A 6,607-nucleotide genomic window follows, 5' to 3' on the forward strand; every position below is an offset into this window, starting at 1 on the left:
ATTGTTGTATCTAAGGAATATTAAGTAACAATGGCAACGCTGTAAAGCTTAGATATAGATATATTCATGTAGGTTACTCTGTTATGTTTTTTTCTCCATTATTTTGTGTAGAATAGGGTGGTCCCACAATTTAGAATAAAGACATTAAAGTGGCGACGAGAATGGTTTTTTCTTTTTCGTACGCAGTGAAAACGTGTCTCATTTCAATTAATTACACATTGTCACTCCGGAACGCGGAAATTCTAACCAAAAAGGTAAAAGTTTTTTTATTATGTAAAGAACCTTTCAACAACAAAATGGACGCCATTCAATTCCAACAATTACTCAACACCCTTACAAAAACCATGAACGAAAACCAACAAATCCTAATCGATTAAATTGTTTCCCGCCAAACTCCTTCTAATTCCACATCAGAATCTTTCAACGTAACGCCTTTTGAAAATTATGATGCAATCAAAGAAACTTTTCCCTGCTACATAGAACGCTTCGAAAATTACCTCGCTGTTAAAAATGTCACCAATCCAGATAAGAAAGCGCAACTGCTTGGCGCTTCTATAGGACCCATTCACTACAACAATATGTCAGCATTTATGGGGCCTGATAAATTCATGAAGGATTTAAAATATGATGACCTTGTGAAAAGTTTTTCGCAAATGTTAGCACCAGCAAAGAATGTAGTTGTTTCCCAACATTATTTTCTATCATGTTACCAGCAATCGATTGCAGAATATGTTTCTACACTACAGCGGAACCTCATCGACTGTAATTTTTACACTGAATGCCCTTGCTCGCAAAAAGTTTCTATTGCCGAAGTATTTCTACGTGCACAATTCATAAGAGGCATTCGAGATAATTGGATCCGGGAACAATTACTCCAATCAAATGTCACGAAGTTCGATGAAATTTTAACTAAATCAATAGCATTAGAAGCGTCTCGTATCCAAAGTAAGGAATTAATGAAACAAATAAATCCTCCGGAATCAAGTTCGCAAGAAGGTATTAACAAACTGTCTCAATCACACCATTCATCTCGGAACAGAAATCGTACACAATACAACAAACAGTCTCACTATCGGGGAAAATCAAATCTACGATATTCTCAGCCACGAAATCGTTCATCGTCACAGGGCCGTAATTCAAAAATTGATTACAAACTTCTCGGAATTGAAAACCTCTGTTTTAGATGTGGTAGGGATAACCATAAGTCATCCAAATGTCGCATTGATAGAACCAATTTAAAATGTAACTCTTGTGGCAAAATTGGTCATGTTACAAAGGTATGCATAACAACCCTAATAGCAAACAAATCCGCCAGTACGAAGCAAATCCAAGATGTTAATAATTTTTCAAATCCAGATGACCCAGGATTTTCATATGTTTACGGTGTAAATGCATTGGACACTATTGTACCAAATACTATCGATTTGTATGAAGTTTCACCACATTCTGGGAAATACGTAATCACTGTCTCATTAAATGGTAAAATGCAAGAAATGGAAGTGGATTCCGGGGCAAAGTATTCAATACTCCCAGAAGATACTTTTTCTAAGCTCAACCTAAAAACACAGTTACATGCCTGTAATATTAGTTTTCGAGCTTTTTCAAATGACATTGTCCCTTGTAAAGGTAAAGCAAACGTTACGATAAGCTACAACAACAAAACAGCTCTCGGAGAAGTATATGTAGTTCCGGCAGGCCATGATTCCCTCATAGGTCGTGATTGGATACGAATTTTAGAACTCGAACTAAAAGAAATTGATAAAGGCATGGTATCAAAGCGTTCAACATACCCTGCATCAGTATCCGATTCTTTTACATTGCACGCAGAGGATATTCTTAACGAATTCTCAGAGATTTTCGAAGAAAAAGTAGGTTGTGTACCAAATTTCAAGATTTCGCTAAAGTTACGAGCGAACACCAAACCAATTTTTACAAAAGAACGAAATGTCCCGTACGCGTTGAAATCCCGTGTTGATAAAGAATTGGAAATGCTGGAGAAGTCCGGAATAATTACAGTGGTAATACCAAAGGCGGATGGTGGCGTGAGATTATGCGTCGACTATAAATGCGGCGTAAATGAAAGATTAGTATCGGCAAATTTTCCAGTCCCTCGCATTGAAGAAGTTCTAAGCAGTTTACGGCATTCCAAGTATTTTTGCAAATTGGACCTATTCAAGGCTTATTTACACTTACCGGTAGATGACGAAAGTAGTGCCATCCAGACGATATCGACCCACAGAGGAACCTACAAAATGCACCGGCTCAGTTTCGGAATTAAAAGCGCACCTTCCGAATTCAACAGAATCATGACTCAAATTCTAAACGGCTTACCAAAGTGTGGCACCTATTTCGATGACATAATCATTCACGGACTAACGGAAGAAGAGTGTACACAAAATCTTTATCTTTGTCTAAAACGGTTGTCTCAGTACGATTTGCATCTCAACCGTACTAAATGTGTTTTCTTTTCGACACGAATAGAATATTTGGGCCACATCATTTGTGAAAACAAAATATTGAAATCTCCAGATAAAATAAAAGCTGTCACAGACCTGCCTCGTCCAAAGAATGTGGACGAATTACGCAGATTCCTAGGGATGTTAACTTACTACTCCAGATTCTTAGAAAATTATTCGACAATATCATACCCCCTTCGGAAACTGTTAGAAAAGAACGCGCGGTTTGAGTGGACCTCTCATTGCGAATTAGCATTCCTGAAATTAAAAGATAGTATGTGTAGCAACCAAGTGCTTGTCCCATACGATCCAAGCTTACCAGTTATCCTGACCAAACAGATGCAAGTCCAGTAGGAATCGCAGCAGTTCTTAGCCACTCAGTAAATGGACAAGAACGACCAATTTCATATATATCACGCTCACTGACGAAATCGGAAATGAACTATAGCCAATTGGATAGAGAAGCATTAGCGATAATATTTGCTGTCTCGCGTTTTTACAATTACCTGTTTGCAAGACATTTTTTCTTAGTAACCGACAATGAACCAATATCCAGAATTTTTGCACACAATAAGTCACTACCTCAAATGACATCAGCTAGATTACTAAGATACGCTTCATTTCTATCAGGTTTTGAGTATACCCTTAGATGCAAAAAAGGGAAAGAAATTGAGAATGTGGACTGTTTGTCAAGAGCTCCAGTAACAGATACCAGAAAATCGTCAGATTATGCCATTAACGAAGAAGTAAATCACATTTACGCAGAAACCCTTTTTCAAATTTCGAATACAGAAATCACAGCAGAGATAATTGCTAGAGAAACTCAAGATGATCCTGATCTACAAACGTTGAAACAAAATTTACAATCAACACCTGAAGATACACCGTTCACAATTGTCAACAATATCTTGTTTAGGAACGACAGAGTGGTCATACCCAAAAAATTGAGAACTCCCATATTACATGAATTACACAGTACCCATATCGGAATTACGAAGATGAAACAACTAGCAAGACGCTACGTTTATTGGGAAAACATAGATCGAGAAATCGAAGAACTAGTTCGAAAATGTGAAGAATGTGCAAAGCTTAGGAAAAATCCTCCCAAAGTTCAAGTGTACCCGTGGGATGAACCGTCAGACAATTGGGAAAGAATTCATATTGACTACGCTGGACCATTCGAAAACAATCATTTTTTAATATGCATGGATGCAAAATCAAAGTGGCTAGAAATTCGTATTCTCAGAGATGCTCCAACAACAGACTCTACAACAAAACTTCTAAATGACATATTTTCTTTTCATGGACACCCAAAAGTAATTGTGTCCGACAACGCTACGATTTTCAAAAGCAAAGAATTTACGGAATATTGCAGAAATAATGGCATATCGCAGCGATGGATAGCACCGGGACACCCAGCTACGAACGGTCTCGCCGAGAGAAATGTGCTTTTAAATACCGACTAAAATCTCTTTCAAACGAACCAGGATCAATCTCGGATAAAGTAAGAAAAATTGTTTTCAAATATCGAGCAACACCTCTTGCCTGTGGGTTATCACCGGCAGAACTCTATTTAAAACGAAAAATCCGTATTAGGTTAGACGCTGTTTTTCCAATTCTTCCTCACAAATCCAAAATTCCAAATATTCCTGTACGCTCCTTGGCGGAGGGTGAAAGGGTTCAAGCACGAGTGCATAAAAATAACAGCGATATATGGGACTTTGGAATAATTTTAAAACGCTTAGGTTCGCGTCATTATTTAGTGAAACTAGATTCCGGTCGAATTATAAAAAGACACATAAATCAATTAGTTACAACCAAAGTGCCTCCGCGACATGAGCCCACACTCACACGTTCAAAAAATATCACTACAACTTAAAAGCGCCCTCTATTGCGGAGCAGTAGAAACATGTACCGTTTAAAACTGTAATATGACGCTTATGGATTTATGCATTAGATGTCGCTGCAAAAAATTTAAAGCGGTAAAATGTGCATATAATCCAGTTTAATTGTATTTTTACCAGGAAAGTTGTGGGGTAGTTTTGATTTCTTTGATTCTATATGTTTTTTGGGGTGCCGAATCCGAATCCGAGGTTTGCTAACAAAATTTCATGACGCAACATTGAAAAAAATACAAAAAAGTTGAAAAGGATATTTTTTAGCAGTTTTGTGCTTACAACTGGAAAACTATCAACTTTTCGAAAATAACCTCCCTATCTTATATCTTATCGACGTGGTAAAGAGTGTAACGTTAATGATGGCAGAGATATACATAGTTTGTAAGTATGCCTTTCCGGTTAGCAATCTGTCAAGACCTTTAAAGCCGCAAATAGTTTCCGCCAACTTCAAAAAACCTTCACGATTCTTTAAGAACCTGCCCTATGTTCGTGTGTATCTGTGACCACAGGGACCCGCTTTTAATAACTCCCTTACGACGAATGAGTAGCTCCAGTGTTAAATTAAACCATTATGGCTCAACGTACCTCCTATCATATCATACCACTGTAATAATACGAATATTAAGGAATTCGAATTGTGCAAACTTTAATGTTGTTTCAGCGACATCTAACGCATAAATCCATAAGCGTCATATTACAGTTTTAAACGATACATGTTTATACTACTCCGCAATAGAGGGCGCTTTTAAGTATACCTAAATTTGTTTCCCAAAAAATGCATAAGGTTAGCAATCTGTGTATGTGTAGATCTGTGATGCAAGGTAAGTAACAGGTACAAATTGACGCAGAATTATTACCAACTGTACCTATAGGCGCAAAAGGGTGTAGACTTGAGTTTTATATTTATATAGACGTAGATACTTATATTGCAATTCGTTTTAGATAATTCAACAACTTCCACCCTCGCTTCTCAAGTAACAAGTAAGCACCAGGATCAAGTTAACATTTGTTGTCAAAAACTTGTGTGACAATTTGCTGAAACGGTTTTATTACCTCTTGGAACAAAAAATTTAGTTCTAAAGATATTTTTTATCAAAAATATGTAGTCCAAACAGCAATTAAAACCAAATATTTCGTACGACAAATCGTTACGTAAGGATCTTTTTGCAAAGTGTTAACATCTACAAAGCGTAAGTTGCACTTACTTCTGAGTTTTATATGTAATTTGAAAACATGTAATTTAAGATGTCTGTGTTAAATAATGTAATGTGATTGTATCTAAATACACTTGCAATTTAACAACTGTGTATTTTTTATCGATATTTATGATTTAGATCGAATTGGGGAAATTACTTCATGGCTTTAGAAGCTGGTCACCAGATGGTGCTACTCTGATTTTTGAAGCTTTAGTTCACAGTACACCCACCAGGGTCCGCCAAAATACCATACAAATTTGTAACATTGCTGTTTCTATTCTGAGAAGGCCGTATTCTGTGTGTCTATGACTCCTGTCAACACTAACAGATTGACATTAATCAAAAGTTCTACTCGTATATAAAAATTGAAATTTTATATTAAAATACTATTTCGGGTAAAATTTAATACAAAACTCGTCAGTAAAATGACATTACCTGACTCGGAAATTAAAGTACTCGGCCCCAAAGAGCCCTCGCACTTCAATATCCTCGCCAGTAATGCATCATTTTCCTGACTTTTATGTACTTAAATAACTATTACAAGTGCTGCCACCAGAAGTCTCGCTGCCAACCTGAATGGCGAATAAGTAGGTACATGACTGCGCATGGAAGCATTATGTTGAGACCCAGCACTTTCCCGTTATTATATTTACTTCTCATGCGTCACTTGGTCTTTTATTGAGCACTTAATTGACGGTACCTAATTACATTTGTACGCAGTTTTTGATGTGCTCAATATAATCGATCCATTATTGCTTTTACTAAAAGGTGCTGCTGTTAAAATTTCAACAAGAATAACAAATTAGAAAGTTAGGTACTTCTGCGCATGCGCACAGGGATATGGCCTGTCGGTCTGAAAATGAAAAGTTGCCGTCTCGGTAAGTAATATGCTTACAAAAATCGATTTTGGTAAGAGGGGGCGAAGGAGACAGTATAAGTACCATCTTCCTCGACCAAAGTCTTTATGTGCATGTGAAGGGCCTCAGACCGCAGATTTTTTTTGTACTCCCACGTAGGAGTACACCACCTAGATTTGAGAATACCTTATGGATGGCAC

The sequence above is a fragment of the Photinus pyralis genome, unplaced genomic scaffold (genome assembly GCF_008802855.1).
Source record: "Photinus pyralis isolate 1611_PpyrPB1 unplaced genomic scaffold, Ppyr1.3 Ppyr1.4_LG4, whole genome shotgun sequence".
In the NCBI taxonomy this organism is placed as follows: Eukaryota; Metazoa; Arthropoda; class Insecta; order Coleoptera; family Lampyridae; genus Photinus; species Photinus pyralis.